General features: G+C 57.9%; 1 long non-coding RNA gene across 1 annotated transcript; it reads right to left on the reverse strand.

The window, feature by feature from the left end:
- Positions 1-16,126: 16,126 nt before the first annotated feature.
- Positions 16,127-22,930, reverse strand: LOC129021671 (uncharacterized). The gene is made up of 3 exons (XR_008496113.1): positions 22,721-22,930; positions 16,672-16,818; positions 16,127-16,547 (listed from the first exon to the last, which is right to left on the reverse strand). It is a non-coding gene; the product is annotated as an uncharacterized LOC129021671 (long non-coding RNA).
- Between the last annotated feature and the right edge of the window lie 301 nt (positions 22,931-23,231).

The following is a 23,231-nucleotide window of genomic DNA, read 5'->3' on the forward strand; positions in this document are numbered from 1 at the left end:
AGAAGCTGGGGGCACAGCAAGGGGGACATGAGGTCAAGGGGCTGCTGCTTTGTTAGGTAGGGGAGATTGAGCATGTTTGTATCCTGATGGGAATGGACAAGCAGCAGGAGCATCTGATGGCACAGCAACCAGGGGGCCACCCCTTAAGGACAGGTGGGCTGGCTTGCCTTGGAGCATGGATGCTTGCTCACAGGCTGAGGGCAAGGTGCAGATGCGGGAGGCACAGATGCGGCGGTGGGAGCAGCTGGGTCCATCTTCTCCCAGCTCTGGGCACAGGTGGGAGGCACGGTGCGTGCTTTCCCTGCAGGCTTCCTGTGCTTTGCCCCGAACCATCTCCCCAGGTCTGAGTTCCTCTGCTGGTCCAGGAGGGTCTCAGTGTGGTGGGACAAACTCGTTCCATTGGTGGATGGAGACACACCCAGTGCGGACAGAGGCTGCAAGCATCGGAGGGCGTGTCCATGCGGCAGTGTTGGTGTCATGGCCATAAGCTTGGCACTTCCTACAGACTCCGGCATTGCATTTTCAGCAGCTGGAGCTGTTCACAGCATCCTTCTCACAGGAGTTTTGGGAGCACAACCAGGTGGGGTATGCTTGAAAGCCTTAGGGTGAGGACCAGCACACCCACCCTCCTGGTGTTCCATGCAAAGCTGCTGGAGGGGCTGCTGTGGCTGAAATCTGAGCTCTGGGTGGTACCTGCAGGAGCCCAAGCAGCTCCAGAGGGAGCCCCATTCCACTTGACCTCTTTTCCTTACGGCAGATTCAGCTTCCCTGGGGTGAAATCGAGCGGCATTTCCCAGTTCTCTCCAGGAGTACGAAATTTCCCTCTTGTGTCTGCCCACCTGAGGGGCTGCACTTGGACCCTGCCATGGGAAGAGGTCTGTTCCTCTCTGCCTCCTGGGTGACCCCTCCTTGTGCGAGTCCCCTCTGAAGCCCTGCAGAACCTGGTCTGGGTCCTGAACAGTCCTGCTGAGGCCTGGCCTGTTGGACACAGATGCTCAAAATCTACTCAGAGCATGCTGGCCCCTGTGGAGTGGTTCCTGTTCCTGGGGGGCTGAGGTGAATGAGGGTGAGTGATTCCTTTAAGCATTCTTTGTGTGCTGGGCACAGGGCTAGGGGCTCAGGAACCAGGCGTGGGAAACACACGCATGGCCATGGCCTCAAAGGCCGAGCTCACCATATGCGGACACACGTGGACAAGGGGGTCACTGACCTGGAAAGGCTGTGAGGGGCACTGGTCAGGGCGGGAAGGCCTTCCTAGAGGAAGTGATGCAGCTGAGGGCCAGGTGAGAAGAAGGTAAGGAGCGCCGTTCCTCTTCTTGGGAGCTTGGGTGTGGCTGTGTCCCCAGCTGTAGCAGAATAAGGTGCCATCTATGGATGTGGTGCTGTGTGGTCTCATGTAGCCCCATCCACGGCCTGACCTTCCTGAAATCCATAAACGCTGAGCCACAGATGTCACATGTGTCTAAGATCACTGGACAGAATTAGCATGCCTCAATGAAAATGAACTACGTCCCCAAGTAATGGCACCATTGCAGTTAAACTTATGCAACTTCAGAAATAACGACAGATAAAGAGCTAGAGACGTAGAAACCGTGGTTGGCATGAGGGAGGAGCTTAGTGAGCCGTGGGATGAAGGAATGTGGTGCCTGCAGGAGCCCAAGTGGCCAGGAGCCCTGCTCTTCCCACCGTGGGACTCCAATGGCCTCCCCACCACTCCAGCCTCCTCCTGGGGCTCCTCTAGCCCCTTTAGTTGGGAGAGGTCATCCCCCAACAGAGACACAAAGTATCAAAAAGCCAAGCATGCTTTTGTTTCCTGTTTCTGTCAGGTGTTTCTCTGATCCATAAGAGCCTCCTGCCCGTTCATCCATCAACAGCCTCTGGGGACACCTTGGGCAGCAGGAATCACTGGTATTGGGTACTGAGTTTGAATTTCTGTGCCCACCTCTGCGCTGGCATGAAGGGGCTGGCTATGTGGAAGCAGAATGTGGGGCCCTTGCTTTAAAGACCTCAGAGGCTGGTTTAAGGAATAAAACTCACACCCCGAAAATTGAGAGAAAACATCAAGGGAGCTGCCTCTGTGCACTGCAGCACCACCTCGCTCTCTGGGCTTCAGCACCAGGGAGGCGGACAGCTCCATGCACTGTGGCCGCCACCACCCATCCAGGACTCCAGCTCTCCCGGCATCATCGCTCTGCTTGGCTGTCAGGGGAGGAGAGCGGCTGCTGCTGTGCATGGGCGCTCGGGGGCGGTGGGGGGTGGGGTGCAGAGGAGGCACCACCCTGCCCGGGGCCATCACCAACCAATGGGGATGGGAGCGGGCAGATAAACGCCCCAGCCTCCCCAGCGTCGGTGGACAGTTTGGAAGTGTGTTCTCCATGGCGTCCCAGAGGGCCCCCAGCAGGCCTGAGCCCCGGTTCTTGTGAAACCGCCTTCCATGGGCTGCTGTCTCTTCCTGTCTCACTGTGTGCTCTGTCCCTCACTTCAGCTTCCTGGTCTCACATCCCAAACACACTACCTTCGTCCAAGTCCTTGTCTCCACCAGGGCTTCCATTTGGGGTGCCTAGAAAAGGAGAGAGCATATAATCAATGCCAGGGTGAGTGGGGGGACACCCAGAGCCATGAGGTCCCAAGGAGGGGGCGATGGCAGGTTGGCCCATGAGGCAGGTGATCTGGGCCCAGAAGGCAGGACAGAAGGCAGGAGCAGCCTCTGTGGGGGCTGGTGACAGTGTGAGCTGGCCCAGCAGTGGGTGGGCTTGTCTCCAAGGGTTGCCACAGGGACCTTGAAGCAGGCTGGAGAGGGTGGCGAGCGGGGCTCCAGTGGGAAAACCAGGCATGGCACTGAGGCGGGCGGGTAAGGTCAGCCCTACACTCCTCCTCCTCCCGGCCGGACTCTCACGTGGATCTCTCCTTCTGGCTGTGCAGGTTGGATCTATGAACACGAGACACAGAAACACCAGCTGGAGGAGCCCAGGAGGCCTAGCGGGTGAGGTTATCCACAGAACAGGCACGCCGCCCTAGTCCATGGATCACTGAGTGCCCGGACCAGGGCTTCAGGGGGTTCCAGCTGAGGCTTTGTGAACCGGATCCTGAGTCACTGAGTGCCCGGACCAGGGGTTCAGGAGATTCCGGCTGAGGCTTTGTGAACCAGATCCTGGGTCACTGAGTACCCAGACTGGTCTCAGGAGGTTCTGGCTGAGGCTTTGTGAACCAGATCCTGAGTCACTGAGTGCCCGGACCAGGGCTTCAGGGGGTTCCAGCCGAGGCTTTGTGAACTGGATCCTGGGTCACTGAGTGCCCGGACTGGGCTCAGGAGGTTCCGGCCGAGGCTGTGTGAACCGGATCCTGGGTCACTGAGTACCCAGACTGGGCTCAGGAGGTTCCAGCCGAGGCTTTGTGAACCGGATCCTGGGTCACTGAGTGCCCGGACTGGGCTCAGGAGGTTTCGGCCGAGGCTGTGTGAACTGGATCCTGGGTCACTGAGTACCCAGACTGGGCTCAGGAGGTTCTGGCCGAGGCTGTGTGAACTGGATCCTGGGTCACTGAGTGCCCGGACCAGGGGTTCAGGAGGTTCCGGCCAAGGCTTTGTGAACCGGATCCTGGGTCACTGAGTACCCAGACTGGGCTCAGGAGGTTCTGGCTGAGGTTTTGTGAACTGGATCCTCCTCTTTGCATTTCAAACAGCAGGAACCATCTTAGTCCATGGGCCACTGAGTGCCCGGACCAGGGGTTCAGGAGGTTCTGGTTGGAGCTTTGTGAACTGGATTCTGGGTCACTGAGTACCCAGACTGGGCTCAGGAGGTTCTGGCTGAGGTTTTGTGAACTGGATCCTCCTCTTTGCATTTCAAACAGCAGGAACCATCTTAGTCCATGGGCCACTGAGTGCCCGGACCAGGGCCCCGGGGCTTCCTGACAGCAGGAACAACAGGAGTCATTCAAACCCTGGAGCCCAGAGGCCAGGACGGGAGTGGCCTTTGCTCCCCCATGGGCAGGCCAGGGAGGTGGACAGGCCGGGAGCCTGAAGCCTGAGCAGCCGGAGGCTCGCTCATTCTCCTGTAGTCACTGTGTTCCCGGAGCCTCAACATGAGGCCAATTGTCCCACGGGGCGGTGCCTGGTGGGTGTGGTGTCTTGGTGGCAGCCACTGCCTGGCTGTTCTCAGGACCCCAATCCCAGGTGAAGGCTGCAGTCCTCTTGCTCTGTGTGTGGACGATTCAGCTCCGTGGGCGGCCACCTTGCCATGGGGCCACAGCAGCCGTTCCAGAGGCTCCCCCAGTGCCCTCCTCGCCCAGGGTGGGGGTGCTCCCGGGTGTGGCCTGGCTGAGGAGTCTCACTCGCAGGAAAGGTGGCGTGTGACAGGCTGGAGCTGGCCTGCGAAGTCTGCCTGGTGGCCATGGCGCAGGGGCCTGTGTCTCCTGGACGCCCCCAGCAGGGCCTCTCTTGAAAGGACTTTGTGCTCCTGCCAGGAGAAAACAGCCCTAACAGCTGCCTCCTGGGCCATTTCCAAACATTCATGTGCCAGGCCAGAGAGCGCCAGTTCCTTGCCCTTTTGGGTAGTTCCCAACGTGTGGGGTTGGGGCCCTGGCAGCTTTGGACCACCAGCCCCCCTTCGCTGAGGCGTTCCTCATCACCAAGCCTCAGCCAGAGATGTTAAACTGGAAAAACAATCACTGACCCCCGTGGGGGAAGCAGCTTCTGGTCTGGGGACAGTCATGAGCTCTGCATGCAGCTGCCCGTGTCCCTTCTCGGTGCCTGGCGGTTATCAGGGCTCACCCTTGGCTTGGCCACACCTACTGCCTCTCAGGCCCATGCCCCTTCCTGGAAGACACCTGGAGGCTTGAACACCGGCTCACACCCCTTCCTGGAAGAAACCTGGAGGCTACGACGCCAGCCCACACTCCTTCCCGAAGAAACCTGGAGGCTTGGACGCCGGCCCATACCCATTTTTGGGCACCAGGGGCTTCAACATCTGTGGCATCAGCTTCTCAGCTCTCTCTTCCCTCAGCATCCCACTGACCCGAAATTCCAGGAGATCCCAAGATGGGCCAAAAACAAAACAAGAAAACAACAAAAACACCCTCTCCAGAAAGTAGAGAGAGGAGGCTCGGAGTGAAGGTGTGAAGTGCTGCGCCCGGCACAAAGTTCATCCCAACAGAGCGGCTCCTTCCCATCTGAAGCTCCCATTTTCCTACAGAAATGAGTTCCGACATGCACTCCACAGCTGCTCTCTCTCTGCTTTGCAAAGCAGGAACTCATGATGTCTGATGAGAATCCACTCTGCTCTGGTCTGAGCTGGGACAAATCTTCGTTTGTCCTCTGCCTGTCCAACCCAGCCCTCGCCTGCAGGGCATCTCAGAGCCCAGCACCTTCCTGGACGCCCTGCTGAGCCCGGAGCCACTTGGATCTCAGGAACAGCAGGGGGAGGGTGGCCACGGGGTCGCAGCACGGAACCAGCAAGTCCGAGGCTGGACATCTGAGCAGCGGGCGGTTGACAGGGTCCATGGGCAGACCCTGCGGGCAGAGGACCGGGGTCTCTGCCTCACCTGCTTCCACCGCCCTTGGGTGCACCTGGCCAAGGCCATCAGCAAACCAAGCCAGGCCTGTGTCCTGGTTCCCTCATGGGCTCATGGTCCTCCTGCCACCCTGCGACAGCACCCCCGTGTGTGCTGCCTGCAGCTCCCAGCCGCGAACGGCAGAGGCCCAGTCCCGTCGTCACACCCTCGTCCCGCCTGGCTTTGCAGCGACGTAACCTTTGCCTGGCAACATTCAGGCAGGGCTGCTCAGGCCTGCTGATTCCATCATTTAAAGACGCCCATTTCTTCCAAGCCAGGGATTTTATGACTCTAAGGATTAGAAGCTGTTATCCCAACCAACCCTGGAGCACTCTATTCTGATTTTATGGTAAGCTTCACTAATAAACTGTTTAAAACATATGCTAATTGTGTTTATTGTATTCTTTAATTATCATATGTATCATTAAGGATGTGCTTCTCCTGAAATCTGAGGGCCTTGCAGCCTCTCCCCGCCGTGTGTGCATGCGTGCACATGTCTGCGTCTCCATGCGTGCCTGTCTGTGTGTGTGTGTGTGTTTCTAGTGCACAGAACATTTACCTTTCACAAATTAGAAGAAACATCTGTGGGAGCCTGTGGTCAGTTTGGCCTTCATTTGAAGTGAGGATTTAGACAGTCTCTGAGCTTTGCCGCCCCTGGAAGCAGAGGCAGGAAACGACCGGATAAAACAGAGCGATGTGGAGTTTCATCCTGTCATTTATTTTGAGTCTGACTACAGATCCTTATTTCTCATTTTGGATTTCAGATGGTTTGAAATGCAAGTCTAGCTGCTCAACCAGGGGGATCTAGAAAGAGGTGCCCGGCTATCACTCAAGGGGCTGTGGGAGCCCAGGATGGTTGGAGCTGCTAGGAGCTCTGGGATTGCCTGTGAGGCTGTGCGGAGATAGGAGTTTAAGATGAATGAAGCACCCCAACCTTGCCCTCTGGGAATGCGCCGTGTTTAAGGCTCCCCTGGTCCTCTCCCGGGTTCCCCGGACCCTTCCCAAGGGCTGCTCTCCCTCTCACCGACAGCCCCCTTGCCTCCGACCGCACCCCTGTGGCACTTTCACCTGCGTTCACGTCTGCAGGCCGGCCTCTCTGGGGGGACCCACACAGCGTCCTGCCTCACTTCAGTACAGTGTTTCCATTCAGACCAGATGTCCAGCCAAGGACGTTCTGCTCCCAGGTAAGACATGTGCACCTGCCTCATCACGGTGGGCCAGTGCAGGGCCTGGCAGGAGCTGAGGGTCCTGGCACTGCTCAGGGAGGGTCCTGGGGCCCTGCAGCTCACATGGTCCTTACCAGAATCAGGCCCTGGCCCTGCAGACTGGCCAAAAACAGGGCCCAAGCCAAGCCGCGTTCCCGTGGGTGGATGTCCACTTATTAAGAAGGCCTGTGTCCACAGGAGGCGTGATTCTGGGTGTGTGCGCATGCGTGTGTGCACACTTGTGTGCGTGTGCGTGAATCTGACACAGAACACCTCAGCTGTTCTAACAGCCTGCAGTGGGCACTGGGGTCTTTCTAGAGGAGACCTGAGCTGGCAGAGTGCTGTGCATCTGTCCTCCCTCCCCTGCCCCAGCTGCATGTGGAGAAAGAGGGGCTGAGGGACGTGAGGGGATGGTGCTATCGGCCGGGGCGAGCCCAGCTGCGGCTGCACCAGGTTCGTGACCCTGCCTGTGGCGTCCAGAGCTCACTCATTGCCAAGTGCAAACACCGGGCTGAGTGAGGCACTGATTCTTAAGGGCAGAAAAAATCGTGCTGAGAGCTCAGCAAGGCTGTGCACATACGCATCTGGGCCCACTGGGTGAAGGCACGCAGGACCCCTGTGACTCCGGGGTTGACCCTGCTGGGCCCAGGAAGCAGCGAGCAGGAAAACAAGCCTCACCTCCGTGTTGGAAGTGGGCTTCCTGGTGCGGGGGTCCCCACTGCCCACCCTGCAGCCCCTCATCACGTCTCTGCTCTTCCGGCTGCCACCAGGCTCCCGGGATGGGGCCCTTCTTCCTTCTGAGTTGTTTTTCAGTGGCTGCGCCGGGGTCCCACGGACACCTCGCCAGAATCAGCTGGGTTCCCATGGGAAGGGGAAGTGCCGCTCCTGCGTCCCCGCACCCTTGCCCTCTGTGTGGTGTGGCGTGTCTATCCCGACTGGCGAGGCCGCGAGCCCACAGTTCGCTGCTGCTCCTTCACCCTCTGTGCTCATTCCTCAGCCTGGTACAGCCTCAACCCCCTCCCACCTTGTGTGGTTCCAGGCCCATGCATGACACGCGTGTTCCGTTTCCACGTGCTACCAGCCCCAGAGCCCATTCTGTACACACTCGTTTTTACAACCGCTTTTTAAATCAGCAAAGAGAGGAAAGGAGGCGACTCTGCGCTCACAGCCTCTTGTAGCCGCCTTTCCCAGGCTCTGTGTGCCTGGGCTCCAGCCACCATCGGGGCCCCGTGCCTGACCCCTGGGCAGCGTCCTCTTCCGTTTCTTAAGAGGTGGCTCCCTGCCAGGGCAGCCGAATGCCCCAGAGAAATGGGCAAAGGTGTGCAGAAGTTATCCCTGCCCAACAGGAAGGAGCACGGCCCCAGGTTTACCTGCTGTGCCTTCCAGGGAACTCCTTGCAACCTCAGCCTGCAGGGGCCAGGGCGTGGGTTCTGGATTTAGACAGGCATGGGCCTCCTCGCGTTAGCCGTGTAGACTTGGGAGACGCATTCGTGTCTGGACGCAGTTTCCTCACCTCCAGATGGGAATGGCTGCAGCTCCGTGATCACAGGTCAGCAAGGATGAAGCAACCCCTCCAGGGGAAGCCTTTCCTTACAGGACCAGGCACGTGGAGGCTCCAAGCAGAGGCTGCCATTGTTCCTCTTGCTGCAATGATGAGCGTCTCCAGCACCTGGGCTGCAGCTGTGGTGTAATAGGTGAGATCAGAACACCTGTCCAGCACCAGGCTCAGGCTCAGAGTGTCCTGAGAGTGGAAGGGGTGGGGAGGCTGGCAGCGGTGGTGGTGAGGCGGCAGCACCTGCAGGCTGGGGTCTCAGGCAGCCCCCGGAGCTTGCTGGGAGAGAGTCCGGAGCTGGGGACCCAGAACTGACTTGAGCTTTGCTGACGACAGACATAGCTCATCAGACAACTGTCACCCAGGTACCTGAGAACATGGTACTACTCAGGGAAGGGCACATGGGCATTAGCCAGTCTGTAAACACACCGCAAACTCTATAGAAGTAATTGATTAGTAACTATCATGTAATTGCTGGGTAATCACATGGTTATTTTTGCTTTGCAAATTAAAGTGTTACTATGAGATTGAACAATTATGCAGGGTAATTATACCCTGATTCACATGCTAACACCGAGTAAAATCATGAGGTAAACCCTAGGGTGGGTAGTTACTGTACAAATATGGAGTCGTTGTGACCACGTCATTATACATTAATGGGAGAGTAGCTGGCCTCCTGTGGGATAAGCCTCCCACCGCACCTGACCCTGACTTCCCTACCGAGCACAGCCAGACCCCGAGAGCAACACCGGAAGCCCAGAGGGAGGGCACCCGGAGACCTCGCACCAGGGGACCTGCTTGATGGGGCCCGTTTTTGAGCATGAAGCACATTCCGAGAAAGTTGTTCTTTTCCTGACACTCTGGGGTTTCAGCAGGGCTGGCTGCCAGCACATTAGGGTGAGAACTGGCTGCAGAGACTGCCTCTGTCACAACCTGGCCTGCAGGCTGGGCCACCTGCACCACACCTGTGCCCCAGGCTGTTCAACTCACTTGTGACTTCGGCCTCACGGCAACCCCACAGGTAACCCCAAGAGCAGGAGGCACCTGTGTGTCAGTCACACCACCCCCAGGCCCGGAAAAGTACCAGAACCTGGCAGGCAGGCCCGCATCCTCCCGGAACTTAGTCACTCACACACGTGCTGCGATGACCCACACCCATCCAAGATGCCGTCTCTGTCTCTAGGTGCAGGCGACCAGACAGAGGCTGGGGAGATCGTCCCTGGGTGCAGGCGACCAGACAGAGGCTGGGGAGATCGTCCCTGGGTGCAGGCGACCAGACAGAGGCTGGGGAGATCGTCCCTGGGTGCAGGCGACCAGACAGAGGCTGGGGAGATCGTCCCTGGGTGCAGGCGACCAGACAGAGGCTGGGGAGATCGTCCCTGGGTGCAGGCGACCAGACAGAGGCTGGGGAGATCGTCCCTGGGTGCAGGCGACCAGACAGAGGCTGGGGAGATCGTCCCTGGGTGCAGGCGACCAGACAGAGGCTGGGGAGATCGTCCCTGGGTGCAGGCGACCAGACAGAGGCTGGGGAGATCGTCCCTGGGTGCAGGCGACCAGACAGAGGCTGGGGAGATCGTCCCTGGGTGCAGGCGACCAGACAGAGGCTGGGGAGATCGTCCCTGGGTGCAGGCGACCAGACAGAGGCTGGGGAGATCGTCCCTGGGTGCAGGCGACCAGACAGAGGCTGGGGAGATCGTCCCTGGGTGCAGGTGACCAGACAGAGGCTGGGGAGATTCACCCAAAGCCCCCGTTGTTATGCGGCGCGACACTCGGCTCCCAGTGTGCCCTCAGGACCGCGGGCCAGGCTCTCAGCCATGCGCTGCCGGCATCTGGGACAGAGGGTCTTGGTGGTGAGGGCTGCTCTGACTGCGGCAGCGTGGCAGCTTCCCCGGCCTCACCCATGGGGTGGCGGTAGCATCCTCTCCCTATTATACGTTTAATTATAACGATTAAAAATATCTCCAGACACTGTCAAATGTCCCCCGGGGACAAACATTGACTGGTGATCTGGCTTTTACAGGAAAAGGTTGCCCACGCTGGGTCAGGACTGGAGTATTGGCTCAAACCAAGTAGCTTCAGGAAATTGAAAAAGGGGATTGTGAGTGACTCAGGGATCTGATAAGGTAAACTCTTTCCAGTATACACTGGGTGCTATAAATTCATTACATGTATTAAACGCCAAAACCAGGAGTGCTCTGTAAGCCATCAATGAGCTGCCAAGGCGGCGGGGGCCACATCTGGGAGCCCTTAATCACATGTTCTGCTTGGGAAGTGCCTGGGTTTGAGGGGGCTGCATACAGTAGGTGCTCAGGCACACAGTAGGCGCTCAGGCACACAGTAGATGCTCAGGCACACAGTAGGCTCTCAGGCACACAGTAGGTGCTCAGGCATGTAGTAGATGCTCAGGCACACAGTAGGCGCTCAGGCACACCGTAGATGCTCAGGCATGTAGTAGATGCTCATGCCGGGCCACTGAGACTCATAGGCCCCGTCATCAGCTGAGCATGTTTCTTAGACCAAAGACCTGGCCGCCCTGCCCCTGCCTTGCTTTTTTTTTTTTTTGAGATGAAGTCTCACTCCGTCACCCAGGCTGGAGTGCGGTGGCGCGATCTCGGCTCACTGCAACCTCCACCTCCTGGGTTCAAGCAACTCTCCTGCCTCAGCCTTCTGGGTAGCTGGGACTACAGGAGCATGCCACCAGCATGCCTGGCTAATTTTTTATATTTTTAGTAGAGACGAGGCTTCACAGTGTTAGCCAGGATGGTCTCAATCTCCTGACCTTGTGATCTGCCCACCTCGGCCTCCCAGGGTGCTGGGATTACAGGTGTGAGCCACCGCGCCCGGCCCCCAGGGTGCTGGGATTACAGGCGTGAGCCACTGCGCCCAGCCCCCAAGGTGCTTTTACATTTCCACTGGACCCTTGCGGGAGGCGTTGTCTGGGCCACCCTCCAGGACACTTCATTCCCTCTGCTCAGGGCATTCTCAAGGCCTCAGCGACACTCGGGCCATCCTTCCCTTCCCCAGGACGCCGCCCGCCCGTTCCCATCCCCAGATGTCCCAGGCCCCAGGAACCCCTGTGCCAGCCATCCTGGCAGCCCACCTGCCCACCTGACACCCTCCCCACACCAGCCTGGGATCCACGGAAAGGCGCGGACGTGCAACCCTTGGGGGCGAAGGCTGCACTGACACCGGGGCCTGTTGTGAACTCAGTTTAAGGGCAGCAAAGCTGTGAGCCAGGTGAGGCTTCTTGGACAGCTGGAGGCTCTCCTGGGACACGGTGGGGAGTTACTGGCGAGGGCTCGGCGTCCCCCTGAAATGGAGTGTTGGGACCTGAAGCAAGAGTCAGGGATACCGGCCGGGCTGGCTGACAGCCCTGAGGCTGGCCTGAGTGCTGCCCTGAGGGGCTGGGTGATTTCTGCAGCCTCCTGCCCTCTTGGGGCCTCGGTTAGGAGAGGGCCAGGAAGGTCCTTCCAGCCGCGGCATCCGTGTTTGCCTGTGGACAGGGGCAGGCCTCGCCCCTGGACCGCCTTCCTTGCAACCTTGACCCCACAAGAGACCCTGGGTCGGGGCGTTGGTGGATGGTGCCCTGCCCTGCATCGCCCCAGGGCGTTGGTGGATGGTGCCCTGCCCTGCATCGCCCCAGGGTGTTGGTGGATGGTGCCCTGCCCTGCATCACCCCAGGGCGTTGGTGCCCTGCCCTGCATCACCAGCAGCAGCGCTCTCCTTGATTAAGCAGCAAGGCAAGGTGTGTGCTGACTCGGGGTCACTCACAGACCAGAAGGCGAATTGCAGAGCCGCACCCTGTAATTTAGTTAAAATGAAAAGGGCAGGAAGGAAAGGTCAATACTGTTTTAAATTAGTCTAACTGCTCCTTTATGTAGAGGACACTCTCCCTCCAAAGGACTGGCAATTTAGCAGTTGGGGAAAAAAGGTCAAGCTTCTCGGCCCTAGGGCAGGTAATAAAAGCCAGTTAAATTTTTGGAAATCATACCTGCAGGTTGTCAATTCTGGCAAATTCTGTACAAGTTAGTCTACTCAAAGACTTGAAGAGAAGGTTGCAAACCTCACTGGCAAGCCAGGTGGGCTGGGGTGGGATCACCCATACAGGCATGGGGAGGGGAAGGCCTGGGGCTGGGGTGGGGGAGACGGTCAGGCCCTGGCCCGCTCCATCCAGTTTCCTGCAGACTGGACCCCAGGCCCTCCTCACAGAGCACCCCACAGAAGGGCTGCTCTGCAGGGAGGCGCTGCAAAGGGCGCCCCAGGTGTCCCCTTGCACTCGGGGTGTGCAAATCTGATCCTAGGCTGCATTAGCGGACAGAGACGGTGCCGGAACGACACTGTTCAATGTGCGGCACCGACTCCCGGCCACCCACACCAGACACCCTCACCCCCAGTCCGGGGTTTCTGGAGAAGGGGACCCAGGGGAGTCTCCCTTCTCCCCACAGGCTTGCAGGGCCCCTCTCGACCTGTACTGCGGCTCCTGGCTCTTGTGGGCGCCCAGGTTCCCCGGGCTGCGTGGGAGACACAGAAGTGGGGGCACCTCCGCAGCACCCACATCCTGCTGACGCCATGCACGTGAGTGTGCCTGTGGGGCGGGGGTGCGCCAGGAAGGCAAAAATCCCAAATGTCAGCGCCCGGTGATTTGAGGAGTTCAGACAAAGGCTTCCCTGGGGCTGTCCTTGGCCCACTTCCTCATCACCCCCATGTCCCTGCAGTTCCCTGGGGCTGTCCTTGGCCCACTTCCTCATCACCCCCATGTCCCTGCAGTTCCCTGGGGCTGTCCTTGGCCCACTTCCTCATCACCCCCATGTCCCTGCAGCCCTTGAAATGGCTCGGATGTCGGGCAAGAGGGCTGGGCGGATGCTGATCTGAGGCCGAGGTTGATGGACTCCGGCTCCCCCAGTGCTGATCCGGCTGCTGCCCCATGTGGGGCTTCCAGGCTGTGGCAACAGAGCCGATGGGACACGCTCCTGATGCCAGACCCAGGGGTAAGAGCTGCCCCTGTTCCAAGGTCTGCGCCACGTTGGCCGCCAGAGCCAAAATGTGAGGGAGAAAAGCGCTGTCAGGGCCTGCCAAGGAGGGTCTGTGGCGTGTGGCTTGCTAAGCACCCTCCTTTCTGATCCCGCCCTGAGCAGCTCCCTGGGACTTTCGTTGGTCAAAGCTTCAGCTGTGGTCAGAGGATCCAACGCTGCCGTCAACATGCAGCTGCTGCCATATGGCTGCAGACGTGGTTTCTGGAACAGACGGGCCCAGCCCTGCAAGGTGGGTTGGCTCTGGCTCTCGAGAGCACCATGACGCAGTGCTGACCTGCATCCACACGGCCCAGCCACCCGGTCAGCTCGCCTGGTTCTTACCCAGACCCAGATCTGTTTCCTCCACCTCCCGCCCTCCTCGCCCCTGAACCGTTTCTTGTCCCACAGAAGTTGTCATGGGTGCCGTGTACCCCACAGGGCGGGAGAGAAAGGTGTGTCCAGGAGCAATCTCGGGAAAACAGGGGGCAGAGGATGCGGTACAGAGCCGAGCTCCGGAGCCACCCTCCTGACCGCCAGAGCCCCCGCCTGACTGCACCCGTATGGCATGAGGTCGGTATCTAGGAGGCCACACTCTTTACTTAACACCCGGGACACAGGAAAAGGATGGAAACAGAAAAAAATACATAAATAAATTCAAGATGCATTTTAAAGAACGTGAAAAACTTCAAAAGGACGGCTAATTGTCTAACATTTTGTTAATTCAATCAGGCTTGCAATTTAAAAATAGCTTTGCCTTTTACTGAAAAAGAAATTAATTATAATTTCTTACTGAATCAAGGGAGAGAATTCGGGACTAGGAGGTTCCCTGAGAAGATCTTCTTACACGTTACCCTCCAATGCCCTGTGGCCAAGGAAGCTTCAACCCCCCTCTTTATGAAGGTTGTGGTGGCTGGAGAACTCAGAGACGCCTCTAAAAAAATTGCAAGCTGGCTGGGCACGGTGGCTCACCCCTGTATTCCCAGCACTTTAGGAGGCTGAGGCAGGCAGATCACCTGAGGTCAGGAGTTTGAGACCATCCTGGCCAACATGGTGAATCCCCGTTTCTACTAAAAATACAAAAATTAGCTGGGCATGGTGGCACACGCCTGTAATCCCAGCTACTCAGGAGGCTGAGGCAGGAGAATCACTTGAACTTGGGAGGTGGAGGTTGCAGTGAGCCAAGATGGTGCCATTGCACTCCAGCCTGGGCGACAGAGCAAGACTTCATCTCAAAAAAATAAAAAAATTTAAACATCGCAAGCTGCACCCAGGTGTGAATCTGGAGGGCGCCTCCTTGGAAAACCTGGCTGGTGACGGCACCCTCGGTTCAAGCTCACCGGCCGTCCCTCCCTGTGCACACACAGGAGCTCTCCAGTGTGTTTGGAATATCCCAGAGCCGCTGTCTCCTGGCTGCCTGGCCTCTGTGAGCTGCACTCCAGCCTGAAGGCCAAGACGGCTGCTCTGCAGAAAGAACTTCTCCTGGTGCTGAAGTCCCGAAGGAGAGCCCATGGGCGTGGGGAGGGGAGGGTGCCTCGCCCCCAAGGCTGCGCTGCTCCAAGGCCTGGCCGGCACCACCACACGGAGGCTTCTCTAGGAAACAAGTCCACACTCAGTGTGGCAGCAGCGAAGTGCTTTTCTCAGCTTCCTGCTTTCCTCCAGAGAGTAAACCAGTGCCTGACCGTCCGGTTCTCCCTGAATCAACACTCACCGAAAGGAGCTGGTGGAGGGGCCCATGGGCGACAAACAGCCATAAACCAGACCCCGGGGTCTCCGGAGCTGGGAGCTCTGGGTGGCCCAGGGTTCATTAATGGGCACGGTTTCCAGTCCAGTCCAGGCCAGCTGTGGTGGGGCTCAGACCCATCCAGACACTGGGAGCCAGTCACCCCCAGAATAACGAGCTGGGCCTCGAGTACCAAGTCATCTTTGAGCAGCTGTGCATCAGCACTGCTGTCCCTGACCACCCCGCGCCGGCCTGCCTCCGTCTCCTCCTTCTAGCTGTACCCCAGGTCGGGAGCTAAAGGGCAATTCAGAGCCTGCTGCCTGCAGGCAAAACATCTCCCCAGCACCACAAGTCTGAGCAATTTGAGGCCCAGAAACCCCCTGGACATAGCTTCTGCTTTTCAAAATCTGTTTATTCGTTTAGCCCCAGGGGACCTCATCCCTGTATGTCCACACCGGGCATCCCGAGGAAGCTGCGGGGGAAACTGCACCTGCATTCCTCCAACTCAGAAACCCCCTTCTGCACCGGCAGCTCCAGGCCCGCCCTAAGTGTGCAGCACGGCCATCCTGCGGCTAAGACACAGGGTGTCCGGCAGCGTTTGGATGGATTCTACAATATTTGGGACAGACTTACACTAAAAAATCAGTCACTGCTTCTCCAAACTTCCTGTTGAGCTGGGCCCCCTGTGTTTTTATTTGCTGCGTTTTTGTTTGTTGTATCTGGGTACCCTAAGAATGATCCCAAATGACAAAGTCAGGCCCTGCAGACTCATGGGAGGCAGAATGGGGGCCCCTAAACGTGCCCACCTCCCAGTGCACGGAAACTGTCAACACATGCGGCTGCCAGTCAGCCGCCTGACATGGAGAGGTGACTCTGGATTATCCGGGGGAACCCAGTAGAATCTTGGGCCCTTCAACAGACAGGCAGAGGGCAGAGCAGGACTCAGTGACAAGACACCGCTGGCTATGAAGACGGAGGATGGGACTGAGGGCCGAGGGGTTCTCCCCTGGAGCCTCTAGAAGGAACCAGCCCTCCCAAGACCTGATGTTAGCCCAGGGAGACCATTTCAGACGTCTAACCTGCAGAACCGGAAAGTGTAAGTGTTCTTTTTTAAAAAATTGTCATGAGTACATAGAGGGTGTCGCTATTTATGGGGTCCATGAGATATTTTGATACAGACATCCAATGTGTAATAATCACATCAGGGGTAACGGGGTAAAGCTGCTATGTTTGTGATAATTTTTTAGAGCAGCCATAAAAATATATGTAAATAGGACCCAGTTAGATAACATATATTTTTGGCTTCTGCTCTGTAGAAATTCACACATGATTTGGGGAGTTGTGAAGGCCTGATTTGATTTTGTTTGTTTGTTTGCTTGCTTGCTTGCTTTTGGGCCTGGTGTGCTGGGCGGGCAGGTGTTTCATTGAACCTGGTTCCTAGCTTGTTCAAGTGTTGAGTGAGGGCAGCCTCCAGGTTCCGGGAGCTTCCAAGTGAGCCTCACGCCTCACGGCTGCAGGTCAGAGAGCAATTTGTGGCCCAGAGACCCCCCAGACGTAGCTTCTGCTTTTCAGAATCTGTTCATTCATTCAGCCCCAGGGGACCTCATCCCTGAATGTCCACACCAGGCATCAGACCTGGTTGCAGACTCAGTGGTTCTAGGAGGCAGCAGTGTAGAACGGTGAAGGAGCAGCCAGGGCCTGAGTGAAGCTGGGGCGGCAGAAGCAGCTTTTGATATTTTTTTTCTGCTGAGTCTTGCCAGCTTTCAGTTTAGAAGTTCCTTCCTGGGGAAGAAAGTGGCCACTTAAATGGCATAAAAAATAATGCACTAGGCAGGGGACCCCTGAGACCCTGGGGCTAGGCTTTGGCTGGGGGCCTCATATGGAGGAGGAGGGATGAGACTCTCAAGGAGGCCAAGGTCCCAGGTCCTGGGCTACCAGAGGCTCCTTGGGGCCTCTGCCTTCCCCAGGAGCAAGCAAGGAAGGAATGTACAGCAGCAGGGCCGTGGACGCAGGGCAGCCCTGGGAACAGTGGGGATGGTCACGCGGCCCCAGCCTCCACCTCGCTGGCACTCCTCTTGTCCCAGGGCAAGCCCAGCCTGCTGCCCGCTGCCTGCTTCTCCTGGATTGGAGGCCTCCAGACCCAGAATAGCTGCTCGGAGCCAGCATTTGCATCCACGTCTCCTCCACACGTTAGAAAACCTGGGCTTTGTTTTGTAACAGCTGGTTCCGGTCAGCAAATAGAATTGTACATAACCGTGGAGGGGCCCTACACAGTGGCCCAGCCCGGGAGACCCAGGAGGGCCTCAGGAGCACGGCTTCTCCCTCTGCCTCCTGGTTTCTGTCTCTGACCATGTATCTCCAAGCCAGTCAGTCCTGAGTGGCCACAGTGGGGACGGGGCTGCACCAGGGGCCTGCCCTGCTGTGCTGGCCTCTGCCAGGGCTGGGCTCTGCCTGAGAAGGAGCCCGAGGTTGGGCTCTTTTGTGCCCACTCTCAGGTGGGGTTGCGGGAGGCCTGGTTGGCCCCACGGGGATCAGTGTGATGAGCGTGACTGGAAGATGTGCGGGCTTAGGATGAGCAGAGGGACCCTACGGAGCCACGACCCCAGGCCCACGGCCCCTGATGGCCCCAAAGCGAGTGTGGTGGCCGTCGTTGGGACCCCGACAGGGGGCGGCACTGGCGTGAGGTCTGACACCTGCCAAATTCCTGCGAGCTGACCCCTCCGTGACGCTTGCGCTCTAATTCTGCCCCAGGGAACCCTGAGGTCAGGATTGGCATCCCCCCTGCTTAAGGGGCAACTGAGGCCAGAATGGGGCCGGGGTGGAACGGCAGGCTGCATGCAGGAAGCCCATGGAGCCCAGATCTGCTCCAGGTCACCACCCTGTACCTGGCTTGGGGTCCACACTCCCCAGACACAGATGGCGGCATGTTCCCCTCGGACCGTCCACCTGTTCTTCGGCCAAGCCCTGGCCCTCACAGCAGGCTGCTGAGTTCAAGGAAGCCCCTGGGCAGCCAGGCTGGGACCCTTGCCCACTCCCTGGATGCACATCCGCCCGCCGCCGGGTTCACAGGGAAGGGATTAGAAACCACTCAACGGAATGTCGAGAAGGCGAGCGGGGTGGGGATGGGGGTGGGAAGGGGACAGGCCCTCCCCCACACGTGGGGAGACGCGTAGCTGTGAGGTGCTGCCTCGGCCTCTGAGGCTGGTTATAGGCTGGATTCAGACACAGCTTGAGCCACTCACCCTCCACGTCCTGCTTAGGACGGGGGCGGGGCCTGCTAAATCCCCAGTGCCCAGGGCCCAGGGGCATCCCATCCATAGCCTCAAGGTCCCTGGCTTCCCCTGGGGATAGGGCTATCGCACCTGTGTCTTCCCAGTTCCCAGGTCCCGTTGATACACACACACAGGGGTCCCTGGGGGAGTTTCCTAACTCTTCTTCCTCTGAAGGCCAGTCCTGGGAGAACGAATTCTCCAAGCACCCACCCTCACTGTACCACAGTAGGTTAGAGAATGTGGATGGAGCTGCTTGGCTGCACACCTTGGAGGGGCGTCACCCTCTTTTTAGCATCAGTTTCCCCATCTGTGCAGTGGGTACCAGAGAGGACTTTGCACAGAGGCTGTGCGTTCCCTTTTTTTAAATTTTTTTTTGAGTCGGAGTCTCGCTCTGTCACCCAAGTTGGAGTGCAGTGGCATGATCTCGGCTCACTGCAACCTCCGCCTCCCAGGTTCAAGCGATTCTCCTGCCTCAGCCTCCTGAGTAGCCGGGATTACAGGCGCACATCACCATGCCCGGCTAATTTTTTGTATTTTTAGTAGAGACGAGGTTTCCCCATGTTGGCCAGGCTGGTCTCGAACTCCTGACTTCATGATCCACCTGCCTTGGTCTCCCAGAGTACTGGGATTACAGGCATGAGCCACCGTGCCCAGCCTGAGGCTGTGCATTCCCTAACAGAGGGGGACGTCTGGCTGCCACCACAAAACACAGCAGCTCTGAGCATGTCTAAGGTCAGCCTCTCCCTGCTTTCCTTTTCTCCCTGGTCAAATTCATGTGGCTTCCACTCAGCCCCTTCTTCCGGCTCTTACTTAGGAATGCAGATCTACCCCAAACCCCAACACACACTGGAACCCTCAAGGTCCCACCCGATTGAAAGCCATGTAGCCAGTGCGGTGAGCACTGGACAGATGGATGATGATGGATGATGGATGGATGATGGGTAGATGGAGGAATGCATGATGGATGAATGAATGAATAGATTAATGGATGAACTGAGTAGATAGATGAATTGATGGATGGATGATGGATGGATAAATGAATGGATGATGGATGAATAGATTAATAGATGAATGAATGAGTGGGTGGATGGATAGATGGGTGAATGCATGGATGGATCATGGATGATGGATGGAAGACAGATGAATGGAAGGATAGATGAATGAATGAATGGATGGATGAATGGATGGCAGGCTCTCCATGAGCCGCTCTGCTCTCCTCCATGGCCTCCTGCTCACTGGCCCCTATATCTCACATCCTACTTCCAGTTTCATGGAGACAAGAGTGTCCTCCCCAACCCAAGTACTCACCCCCATCCCTTCCTCCCTCAGACCCACCTGGAAGAGCTGCTTCTCTTCTTTTGTAGAAGTCTCCCAACCCAAGGAGGTGCCTGGTCTTTCCCCTCAGGAAGGCACCTGGTCCTTCCCCCTCCCTTCCCTCCTGGGAGACACCTGGCCCTTCACCTCCCCCTGGCCCTTCACCTCCTATCAAGGCAGCTCCCTCAGTATTTTCTGCAGACCTTGGTTATCTCCTGTGACGTTCAGCCCCTCCCATTCCCACAGACATTCTTCCATGTCCAGCCCAGACAGAAGGAGGTGCCCCCATGCCGGATGGATGATTGAGGCTGCCTGTGTGTACACGTATGACTGAGCAAAGGACGGAGGTGTCTGTGTGCAGCAGGCATGTGGCACGACCTCGGAAGAGAGAACAAGACAAGATGTCCCCCAAGGTGCCCATGAGGACCGTCCCTGGGCAGCTGGACTCTGGCCCACCTTGGGCTGCAGTGTGCATTGGGGGTGGGGCCAAAGACCCCTCCACATAGAGAAGGCAGCCAAAGGGAGGAGGAAGCGGTCAGAAAAGGTTGTCTCAGCCAGGGAGCGGCTCCACCCTCTCCTGAGGACGCCTGACCTCAGACGTCAGCTCCTGTTAGAGACCCCCGAACACCCCCTGCCCAGAGCCAAACTCTGAGAGTCTCTGGATGGACTGAGGGGGGGGACAAGGAAAAAAGGAAGGAGGGAGGGAGAGAAGCAGCAAGGAGGGGTCGCCTGGCCCGGCTCCCCCAGTGAGGAAAGGGGCTGTGGCACAGAGATTCCATCAGCAGGGCTGGGGGCAGCCGAGAATGGCACCTCCAACGCCCACCGCAGGGGCCCACCCGCCTGCCTCCTCCGGGACCACCCGGCCTGGCTCCTCTCACAGACTCTTTGAAAGCCTATTTGTTAAACGTAGCATATTGTGGATGATTAGATTTAAATTTCAATACACTTTGTTAAAAATAGATTGGCTCTCACCAAGAGGAGGGCCGCAGGAAGGGGCTTTCAACGGCTCGTCTTTGGAATATTAATAGCATGGAAATGTTATTAGAATAATTTTTCATCATGAATAATAAATTAATGGAATAATTCAGCGGCGCCACGTGACATACCCTGCTAAGAGGGGCTTTGTTTTAACAGAATGGGGAGGGTGGGTTTGGGGTGTGGGGGAGAGCAGAGCTGCGGGAGGGTCCACCCAGGGCAGGCAGGGTTGGGTGGAAGTGGGTGAGGTGCCTGAAGGGATGAAGGCTCCGGAGGCATCTGGGGCAGAGGACAGGGACCTGGGACCAAATCCTCAGGCACTTTTAGCTTCATGTCTCAGCCAGGGTTCTGGCCCTGGCGGGCTCCTTCCCACAGAAAAGCTGGGAAGAGATCTTGGTAGGCGTCTGGCCCCACACACCATCCTGCCAGGGGTGGCTAGGTTGGACTTCACCATCCCCACAGCCCTGCAGCCTCCCCTCCTGCATCTTTCTCCTTGGTAAACGCCAGGAACCTTGAAAGCACCCAGAGGCCCAGAGAGATTGAGCACACGGGGGTGGGGCATTTAAGAGCAGGAGCTGTTTCTGGGGCCCCAGGGGCAGGGCCAGGGTCTCCTGGCCATTTGTGTGCTCGGGACCCCTGCTGCACCTGAGCCCACTGTGGAAACTGCCTGAGGGGCCACACGGAGCTGATGCGGACAAGCACGCAGGTTGGGCACCCTTGTGGGCTCAGCTTGGTCCAGGGTGTCCGCTCAGGGACGGGGAGGGAGATGGGGCACCAGGGAAGAAGGGTCTGTTCACGTGGTCAGCGCCCCCTCCTTCTCCCCACCCCCTCCTTTTGCCTCCCTTCCTGCTCCCGCCTTCGTGGTGAGAACAGAGAGAACAGAGATGAGATGGCCCCTGCCCGGGAGCAGTCAGCGGCGGGACAACCCTCCAAGGCCAACCCAGCTCCTGACAGAGAGGCAGGGAGGCAGCCTGGGGCGGAGTGTGCACACAGATCCTAGTGAGCCTCTTGCAGGGTGCTGAAGCCAGTGGGGGCCCCCGGGGAGGTTTTGAGAGGGCCTGAGTGGTTCCGCTCCTCCCACCCAGGGAGCTGCCGTGCCACTAGTGGGCTGTCCTGGAGACTCGGGGAGAAAGCCACAGGCTGTCGGGAAAGGTTGGTCGCGGGTGGGCAGGCCGGCCCTGCTGTGCTGATGGGCAGGCACTGGGTGTGCGGAAGGCAGAGCCGTCAGGTCATCCCCACCTCTGTCCCTGCATTGGGCCAACCAGGTGTGTCAGGAGGATGTTTGACCATTTCTGAGAGGCGCGCTGTCTCTTTCTCTCTCTCTCTCTCTCCCTCTCTCTTTCTCCCCCCCCCCTCTCTTTCTCCCTCTCTCTCTCTCCCTCTCCCTCTCTCTTTCTCCCCCTCTCTCTCTCTCTCTCTCCCTCTCTCTCTCTTTCTCCCTCTCTCTCTCTCCCTCTCTCTCCCTCTCTCTCTCTCCCTCTCTCTCTCTCTCCCTCTCTCTCTCTCTCTCCCTCTCTCTCTCTCTCCCTCTCTCTCCCTCTCTCTCTCTCCCTCTCTCTCTCTCCCTCTCTCTCTCTCCCTCTCTCTCTCTCCCTCTCTCTCTCTTTCTCCCTCTCTCTCTCTCTCCCTCTCTCTCCCTCTCTCTCTCTCCCTCTCTCTCTCTTTCTCCCTCTCTCTCTCTCTCCCTCTCTCTCCCTCTCTCTCTCTCCCTCTCTCTCTCTTTCTCCCTCTCTCTCTCTCTCCCTCTCTCTCCCTCCCTCTCTCCTTCTCTCTCTCTGTCACACACATTTGCACATACTGCAGTGTGAATGGAGTATGAATGTGTGTGGTAGGTGACAGCTGTGTGTGTATGTCCGAGTGTGTGTGTGCGTGTGTACATGTGAGCGTGTGCGAACATGAGTTAGAGCATGGGTGTACCCGTGCGTGACTTAGTGTGTGCGCCTGCCCAGTGATCTTGGTCTTGTGAGTCTGGGCTGCTGCTCCTTAGGCCTCAGGAGCCGACGGCTGTGCACCCCGCGAGCCTGGACTCTCCGCTGTGTCTGTGAGCTGCGTAATCAGCTGCTAAGACGCTGGCGCCACCCGGCTGGGGCCCTGTTCTCCCCCTCTCTTTTCTACAGTCTTACCCTGCAACTGACAATTAATGTTCGAAAGAACATGAAATGGAGGAGAAATTACAGCAATTTATCAACTGAAATTATAGGTGTAGACACATGTCAGCAGTGGAAATAGTTTCTATCAAAATTAAAGTATTTAGAGATTTTCCTCAAATTTCAAATTATGCGAATCCCATTTTCCGCGATGCTGCAGCGCGGGGATTTTACTTGCAGGATCACACAGAACGCCACGCCGTGTGACTGTGACTCAAGGTCTCTCCTCCCAGCTGCTCCCTCCGGTCCACAAGACAAGGAAGACCCTCGGTTTGCCAAGATCAGCAGCGCCGAGCGACCAGCCAAGACAGTCACTGATGCCTGAACCGAGTTCACCGAAGTCACGGAGGCCGGGAGGTCTCAGCAGAGCCCGGGGGCTCCCCACCTCAAGGATGGCCAAGAAGAAACAGGAACAGGAGCCTAGGGGGCCCTGGGGAGCCCCCGACACGCGGGCCAAGGGTGGCTGCCCTCAGAGCTCAGATGGGCC

The sequence above is a fragment of the Pongo pygmaeus genome, chromosome 21 (assembly GCF_028885625.2).
Source record: "Pongo pygmaeus isolate AG05252 chromosome 21, NHGRI_mPonPyg2-v2.0_pri, whole genome shotgun sequence".
NCBI classification, from domain to species: domain Eukaryota; kingdom Metazoa; phylum Chordata; class Mammalia; order Primates; family Hominidae; genus Pongo; species Pongo pygmaeus.